Source organism: Cricetulus griseus, chromosome X (assembly GCF_003668045.3).
Source record: "Cricetulus griseus strain 17A/GY chromosome X, alternate assembly CriGri-PICRH-1.0, whole genome shotgun sequence".
NCBI lineage: Eukaryota > Metazoa > Chordata > Mammalia > Rodentia > Cricetidae > Cricetulus > Cricetulus griseus.
The window spans coordinates 121,086,388-121,095,086 of record NC_048604.1 but is presented as its reverse complement, the minus strand read 5'-3'; positions in this window follow the sequence as shown (position 1 = coordinate 121,095,086).

Genomic DNA, 8,699 nt, shown 5'->3' with positions numbered 1-8,699 from the left:
CATTGCTCCATGTATCTGTTAAAGCCTGTAATTGACCTAATGGAATATCTTCACAACAAGTACTGGATAGAAACATGTTTTTCTATTGACCATTCAGGTTGCTGTAACAAACTACAATAGATGCTATGGAGTTCTGTCCAAATAATAATAGAAATAAAAACAGAAATATATACCAAGTGATACATAGAGAATCCAATCCCAAGCCAGTCTGGACAGTGTGAGAACCTGTCTTGGAAACATACCCACAGACAAATAAACATAGGCACCTGCACTCACTTATGCACATAGATTGTACACATACACACAGAGACATACTCAAACTGAGGTTGAGGGAAGATGAATTCTCATGCAAAAGCTTTAATGGAAGCCCTTTCTGAGAAATAGGAGAAAGATGGGCTGTGTGGAAGTGTACGGTACATTGTTTGTACCATCTAGGCACTGGGAATACTCTCATCAGTTATGGGATTGTGGGAAATCTCCTTAAATGTAAGGCTTAAACTGTGATGTTATTCAGTGTTTATTTATCATATGGAAGCCATATCTAAGAAGTCATTATATTGGGCTAGAGAGATGAGTCACTGTTAACCAGCACTTGGTGCTCTTACGAAGATTCGTTTCCCTGCACCCAAGCAGGCAGTTTACAACCACCTCTAACTCCAGTTTCAAGGGATCTTATGCCCTCTTCTGGCTTCCACAGCCATATACAAACAAGTCTCTCCCCTTTCCCTCATACTTACTCATATACACACATACACACACAAAAATAAATCTTTAAAAATGTAATCAGTATCTAAACAATTCATTTTATTCCATGCTTTCTTAAATTTTTATTGTTTTAGATTTTACATTTATGTCTGGCATCTATTTTTCATAATTTCATAATAATTTTGTATATAGTATAAATAATTATCCAAGTTCATTTGTATAGCTGATGGTATCACATTTTTCAAGTATTAATTGCTTACAAAGTATTGTTGGAAATCAGTTGACAATAAGCACAAGGATACATATTTTTGCTTCTGAAATATGTTCAATTGATCTGTGCATGAGTCTTATCTCAATACCACATTGCTTTAATAACTATGAATTTGTGGTTTTATAGTATATTATAAAATTAAATAGTTAAATTACTCAAAATTTTTTTCTATTTCTCAAAATTATTTTAGATGTTTTAAGTGTTTTGTGTATATATGTATTTTTATCTATAAATAAATAAATAAAATCTTAATATATATGCTAAGATCAGTTTGTAAGTTTGTGCAAAAAGACCTATTGAATATGGTTTTTTCTTTTGTTTTTTATTCATTAAATCTGTAAATGAATCTAAGTAAAACTGTATTCTTAAATATTTTTAATCTTCAAATCTATGAGGACATCGGAGCCTTGGCCCCACCCCCACCAGGAGAGGCGAGTGCCTGGCTTTCTCCTGATGCCCCCTCATTAAAGGCCCTTCACATTGCACATTGCCCTGCCCTGCCCACTGAATCCCCAGAGACCTGGGGACAGCCCCAAACCATCCAGTACTGCATCTCCTACCATTGGAGCCTTGGCCCTGTCCCCATTAGGAGAGGAAGATTAACCACCTAAGCCACAGGCCCCACCTATGCCAATTGGAGAAAAGAGATCCTGTGAATCACAGGCCCCACTTTCACCCACTGGAGGAAGAGATGGGTAGATGACGTTATAAGAAAACATTCAACAATATAAAGAGTAGTATGACACCAACAGAGTCTAGGGGTTCTACACTAGAAAGACCTGAACATCCCAATGCAGATGAAGCAGAAGAAAATATTCTTTAAAACAACCTCATGAAAATGATCGAGGCCCTTAAATAGGAAATGAAAAATTCCCTTAAAGAAATAGAAGAAAAGATAAAAAATGGAAGAAATGGGGGGAAAGACAAACCAAGAAAACACAAAAATAATCAAAAAATCTCTTAAGGAAAAACAATCAAACTGGTGAAGGAAGCAGTTCAAATAGTTCAAGACTCGAAAACTGAAATAGAGGCAATAAAGAAATACAAAGTAAAGCAATGCTGGAAATAGAAAATCAGGGTAAATGTCAAGAACTACATAAGCACACATAACCAACAGAATACAAGAGATGGAAGACAGAATCTCAGGTGTTAAAGATATACTAGAGGAAATAGATTCATTGACCAAAGAAAAAGTTAAGTCTACCAACCTTTAATGCAAAATATCCAGGAAATATAGGACACTGTGAAAAGATCAAACCTAAAAATAATGGATATAGAATAATATTCCAGCTCAAAGGCACAGAAAACATATTAAAAAATAGAAGAAAATTTTCCCAACCCAAAGAAGGACATGCCAATGAAAATACAAGAATTTTACAGAACACCAAATACACTGAACCAAAAACGTCCCCTCACCACATAATAATCAAAACCCCAAACATACAGAATAAAGAATGAATATTAAGAGCAGTGAAGGAAAAAGGCCAAGTAACATATAAAGGTAGACCTATGAGAATTACACCTGACTTCTCAATGGAAACTCTGAAAGCCAGGAGGTCCTGAATAGATGTTCTACAAACACTAAGAGTCCATGGATGCCAGCCCAGACTACTATACCCAGCAAAGTTTTCAATCACTCTAGATGGAGAAAACAAGAAATTCCACAACAAAACCAGATTTAAACAATACATATCCACTAATCGAGCCTTACAGAAAGTTCTGGAAAGAACACTTCAATCCAAGAAAGGTAGCTACACTCACAAAAACATAGGCAATAGATAGTTCCAATCTATGAGCATAGAATACTTTTCCATTTAATTTATATTACAAATTTCCTTCAGCAGTGTTTTGTAATATTCTATGTATACTCTTGACTACTTTTTTCTCATGATTTTTTAACATTTATTTTAAAAGCACCCTTATTTACATATCCATCCCCCCATTCCCTCATTCTCCCATACTCCAATGCTCCCCACCAATGCCCCAACCCACTCCCCAGGGATACTGAGACCCTCTCTGGGGGACCATCAAAGCCTGTCACATCATCTGGGGGAGGGCCCAGGCCCTCCTTGCTGTATCTGGGCTGCAATAGTATCCCTCCATAGGGAATGGACTCCCAAAGTCCATTTGTACTCTACAGATAAACACTGGCTCCACTGTTAGAGGTCCCATAGGCTCCCATGGTCTCCTAGGTGGCACCCACATTCAGAGGGCTTGGTTTGGTCCAATGCTGTTTCCCCAGCTTTATGACTAGGGTCTCCATTCTATCAGTAGGTTCACTGTTTCTGCAGGTTTCTCCAGCCCTGTCTTGGCTCCTTTGCTCATCCCTCCTCCCTCTGCAGTAGTATGGTTCAGTGCTTAGCGGTGGGTGCCTGTTTCTGCTTCGAAGTTACTGGCTCATTGTTTTAGCTGATTTTTACATAGGTCCTCCCTTCCTCTATACAATCCTTAGTCTGCCTCTACCCATTCCTGCTTTCTACTCTGCTCCTTTTCTCTCTCATTCTCTCTTTCTTTTATCTTTCTTTCTCTACTTTCTCTCTCTCTCTCTCTCTCTCTCTCTCTCTCTCTCTCTCTCTCTCTCTCTCTCTCTCTCTCATCAACAAAGCCTCTTTTTCTCATCAACAATATACGTAAAGGCTGGTCTTCCTGTGTCACCTTCCTGAATATTGGAATTATAAGAACGTACCACAACTCTTTGTGAAGGTGACTTTTATTTATTTTCAAGAAATCTTTAGAGGGATATTTGCATCTTTAAATTTTTACCTTGGTAAACATTGGAATGCAATTCTCTGTGTTAATTTTCATGGTAGTGGTATTAGTATTATCATAAGCTAAGATGCTAGAAACGCTTGTGATGTTACTCACTTTGTTTTCATTTCTGGGAAGTTGTTCAGCTAGTAGTACACATTCCTAAAAGTTCAGTTTTTTTTTTTTTACTGAAAATACATATTTCTTTAAGGTTATAGTGTTGGAAGTTTGCAAAAAGCAATTTTGTAGCACTTGCATCAAAAGTAGTGCATTTAACAATGTTTCACTCTCCTTGTGTGTTTCCCTGGGCTTCACAAATAACACATTCTGTGATATCAGCACAGAGTGTCTTCACTTCAACTTATGATGGTCAAGTTATTATTAGCCTGGTGCTGTGGCTGCTGAGATGTGCTGTCCAGATTGCCACTTCATGTCTGAAGTATTTATTTCCCTGGAGTGTTAGTTTCGGCCAATTTAGTGCTGAGTCCATCTTTAGGAATCATCCTTGGCAGAAATGGTTTAATATCCCAAGGTCATGATGCCATTTTTGTGGGACACCAACACAGGGTTGCTGACTGATGCACAATATAATGCCAGATCCTCTTGCTCCAGTTGAGGTATCACTAAACAGTTACTCCAGCTTCAAACTTTTCCATAAAACTTACCAGTCTCTGTTGCCACTATGCTATAACAGTTTCTTCCCCATTCCATAATACTGGCTGCTAATAAGAATATTTTCCTAAAAACTATCTACATACTAATTACCTTTGAGTCTATTTCTGGGGACCCCAGCTTGAGTACCCATACAGCTTTTAGAAATCCTTGATGTGAAACCCTACATGTGGGAGTTAATTGTCAATAGCCCTTTTTTTTTCCTTACGTAGAGAATTCTGTTTCATTATGCTCTCAATTGGCATCACTTAAATGTTTATTTTCTTGACTTCAGTCCAAAGATGCCATGGGACACTGTACTGGCCAATGTGAGTTAAGTGAGCAGACAGATGCGTTATCAGTTTCTATTTTCTTCCTTCCTAAAAAGTATTGTCAATGCTAGAAGCAAAGCTATGTTGGTTCCTGTTCTCAGCTCTGTGACCAAATACCCACCTAGAAGCTGCCTATAGAGAAAAAGGTTTGTTTTAGCTTAAGGTATCATGGCAGAGAAGACATAGTGTTAGAAGTGGCTCTCTATTGAAGTAGTGGGCTTGAGTGTGAGGCTACTTGTTCCCATCTGGGTAAATGAGGGTGTAGAGAAAAAGGAATGCCATTGTTCTAGGACTTTTCTGCTTGTTTTCTCTTATTCAGTATAGGATCCATGTTAAGGAATGGTTTTCCCCTGTCAGTTAGTCCTTTGAGAAAACGCCTTCCCAAATAGGCACAAAGGTACTTCTCTGATGCCCCAGGCATTTCTAAATCCAATCAAATTGACAATCTGAATTAATGAGAGGAGATGAAGGAAAGCACCTAAAAGTTTGAACCATCAGATGTTAAAAACCTTCAGCTCCTCAATAAGTGGCAGTCACTACATGACATAACTTTTCATACTGATAAAATCAAACCAGTGACCTAATTTTAAAACACTTGAAAATTTTCTCTCCCTGCTTCTTCTTTTTATTCCTTTCCATTAGTGTGAGAGGACACACACACACACACACACACACACACACACACACACACACACACACACACAGAGAGAGAGAGAGAGAGAGAGAGAGAGAGAGAGAGAGAGAGAGAGAGAGAGAGGGAGGGAGAGAGAGGGAGAGAGAGAATGAGAGAGACTCGTTTTCAAAAGCTCACATTCTAGGCCCTCCTTTTCTGAATGGAAGAACTGGATTGTGCCTATGGAGGTAAACTATGTGTAATACCACATTTAGTAGGTCTTATTTTCTAGATGTGCATGCCTTTAACCCTAGCAAGAGGATCTCTGTGAATTTGAGGCCGGTCACTAGGACATAGTAGGACCCTGTCACAGTGTGTGTGTGTGTGTGTGTGTGTGTGTGTGTGTGTGTGTGTGTGTGTGTATCGGTGTTTCTGTGCATACGACATATATCTGTGCAAAGATAGTATTCGTGTTCATGAACATGTGAATGCACAAGTGTGCATATGGAGGCCATGTGTCAATCTCAGATGTTCTTCAGGAGCCATACATCTCATTTTCTATGACAAGGTCTCTGGAGTTTGGCAATTACTAGACAATGTTCCTGATCAGTGAGCAACATAGATTGATCTGTCTCTGTGTCCCCTGCATCCCCTGTGCTATGATTGCAAGTGTGTGCTAACCACACTTGGACTTTTGGGTGGATGCTGGGGTTAAACTTTGGTCTTGATGCCTGCCCAGTAAGCATTTTACCAAGGGAACAACATCTTCAGCCCTTGTCTCACTGTTTTGAAAGAACTGCACATATTTCAGCCAAAATTAATTATTCCCTTTATTGGTCTGAAAGTAGACCACACATAATCAATACACATGACATTTAATCACTGAAAAAGCAATTTACATATATTATCTCACATAATCTATACAGTTGTATTAGAAGGCTGGTGTCATCACCATTATTTCCTTTACTTCCCATAACCTTATAGAATTATTTACCAATTTCGTCAGTTTCTTAAAGCCAAATAAACATAAAGGTAATGAAGCAAGGAAATAAATGGGTGTAGGGAATTATGTTTCATAATATATGCAGATGGCTTAATGATTTTTAAAATGACATTTCAACTTTTTTAGTGTTTTTCTTTTCTGGCATATTGCTGAATTCTATTAGGAAATAGAAAAAGGCTAGGTTTTGTTTTTGTCTCCAAATTCAAATGAATGTTCTTATTAATCACTGTAGCCACATATAAGTATATTTGTGTGAGGGATATGTTTTCCAGGTGACAAATTTGAGTCTCAGAAACTTTAAATAAATTTTTCCAAGGTTCTTAAGTAGTAAAATTTAAAATTGAGTGCGTGTGAATGGCATTGTCAGTGAAGTCCAGAAGAGAATGTTGAATATGATGGGTCTAGAGTTTTAGGCAGTCGATAGATACCCAATGTCAGTAATGAGGAACAAAGTCGAGTATTGTTCGAAAGTAGTAAGCATTCTTAACTGCAGAGCCATATTTCTAGCCAAAAACTTAGGAATTTTACTGAGTTCAATGTTTTTTTTTCTATATGATAACCGCCATATGATCACTCCTCCCTATTTCCTATTCCACTATCTTACTCAGAATGTATTCTCAGATGCCACAATATAATTAATGCCCTCTCATAGACAATCTAGAAAATATGCTCCTTATTTCTAGAGTACAGAATGTTTGTTCTCTCAGATTCAAACAAAATCCATCTTTTTGATTCTTTTTATTGATATTGGATTGTGGTAGCATAGGCAAAGTTGAGATAAGTGTTTGATCACTAAGTTTCTATTGCTGAAGTCAGGCTTCAGATTTTTTAAAAAATATTGCTCAGTAGGAACTTTCTTCTTTTGTCTTATTTTATCACCATCTCTCCACCTGTCTTTGTATTACAATTTTTGTCCTTTTCTATGATTCCTTGTCACTGTATTTTTGTTTTTCATCCTCTCTGTCTATATCTATTTTTGCTTTATTCACTTTGCCAGTCTCCTTTCCTTCTCCATGTATGTGTCTGTATCCATTTTTGTCTCTTTTGTGTTTGTCTCTTTGCCTTTTTTCATGGCAAAGTACAAAGTACAAATATGCATTAGTAAGCTTTGGCTTCTTCAGAGAATTTTAGGTCTTCTAAATTAAGTCATTTTGTTAAAAGTTTTTTCTCATAATAACTGTAACCAGAAGACAACTGATTAAACAGAAGAGATGAATATTTAATGATAAATCCTTGAATACTTAGTTTTGTAGATCCCATTATGTTTTCAGAGCCTTTAATGCTCATTAGCTAATTACTGCTGAGTTTCTGCCTGATGAGCTTCTGTGATAATGCTCCCTAGAGAAGACCCAAGTATCAAAAGGACTTCTGAACTTGCATTCTGCTGTGGGATAGCTCCGTGTAGCTTACTTACCATTCTTCTGTAGAACAGAGCTCAGCAGATGATAACTATAGGCCAAATCCTTCTACTGGTCTTTTTTTTTGTATGAGTTAAAAATGAAGAATGACGTTCACAATTTCTTTAGATAAAATCTCCATGTGAAGCTCAGACTGGCCTTGAATTCATGCAAATATTTCTGCCTCAGTCCTGAACAGTTGGTGTTATAGGAGTGTGCCACCAATGGTTTTTAAAGATTTATTTTAATTTTTTAAATTATGTGTGTATGCATGACAATATGTTTATGAATACAGGTGTGCAGGAAGGCTAGAAGAGGCCATCAGATGCCCTGAAGATGGAGTTAACAGGTGGTCGTGAAACACTTGATGTGCTTATCAGGAAGCAGACCAAGTCCTTTCAACTTTAGAAGTACTGCAGTCCCTGCTACCAACATTTTTAAAGCAAGGAAATATCATACCTATCAGAGACTACACGTGATATCCAAAGCAGAAAATTTTGGACTCTTTGTCAAGATTTTTAACACCTTCTTTACAGAATTTTACATGGGAGCAGTCACATATGACTTTTCTGCATATTTTTTCGGAACTTTCTGAGGTCAGTTTCTTAAGAAACCAAGAATGAGGGAGGGATGGATGCTTATGCAAGTGGTTGATAGAAGACACTCCACCAGATGAAAACAGACTGAGAGAAGGGGAAAGGGCTCAAGAGGAGGCCAGGTAAAGATGTGTAATCAGCTGATGTCTAGGATAAGTATGGTTTCACAGGATCTACAGGATCTTAATAGCACCTAGAGGCAATGCTTTAAGACCTCAGATTAGTGAGTCACAAATAATGGGCTAGCTTTGTTGTGTCCTCTGCACAAGTCAGGCTATGTTGACCTAGAATAAATCATGGTTGAACTATGAGCTGATAGCAGTTAGGATTCACAGCCAAACTAGTCCCATGAGATGGATCTAGACAGGAAGTCCACAGCAACT